The 545-nt window shown below is 49.5% G+C and overlaps 1 protein-coding gene across 1 annotated transcript in view; it reads left to right on the top strand.

The window, feature by feature from the left end:
- Positions 1 to 545, top strand: part of dusp1 (dual specificity phosphatase 1) — a 3,583-nt gene that overhangs the window by 1,566 nt on the left and 1,472 nt on the right. The gene's annotated exons all lie outside the window — the stretch shown is intronic.

Genomic DNA, 545 nt, shown 5'->3' with positions numbered 1-545 from the left:
CCTTGCTTTACAACACTCTTTGACTGCTGGATTTAAATTTTAAAAAGTTCCCTCCAAAACCGACTAGCTGGCTCGGCACGGGCCATAATGGTGGTTACATCATCAGCACCTCTCAGGATGCCCCCCTTTGAATGGAGTGCGAGGCCGACGGCCCCGAACTAGTTTTGTAGTGGGGAGGCTGGCTGGGCTTGAATGGCTCCCCTCCACGCCACTCTTTGTTCTGGCTAGACAAAAGGCAATTTCTCCTCTCTCACTGTCGGCCTTCCTCCCAGATCAATACCCCCAGCAGGGGTCTGTTCCTCCTCTTTTGTCCATTCAGACGGCCTCCTTTGGGAATAACCCCCCACAAGCTCACACCCTGCACTGTGTTCCTGTGTCTTAATGAGCGCTGTTGAATTTAAATAGCAACTGAAAGTGTTGCAAGGACTTTTGTGTTTTTGCCTTCCTGTGACAGGCAGACTTTAAACCTCCATTCTTTGCAAATGCATTTCACCTGATAGTTGTTTACAGTGAACTAATGTTGCTTTCTCTTGTCTCCCCCCCCC

Source organism: Anarrhichthys ocellatus, unplaced genomic scaffold (genome assembly GCF_004355925.1).
Source record: "Anarrhichthys ocellatus isolate YVR2014 unplaced genomic scaffold, GSC_Weel_1.0 scaffold19, whole genome shotgun sequence".
NCBI lineage: Eukaryota > Metazoa > Chordata > Actinopteri > Perciformes > Anarhichadidae > Anarrhichthys > Anarrhichthys ocellatus.
This window is presented reverse-complemented; position numbering and strand designations above follow the sequence as displayed.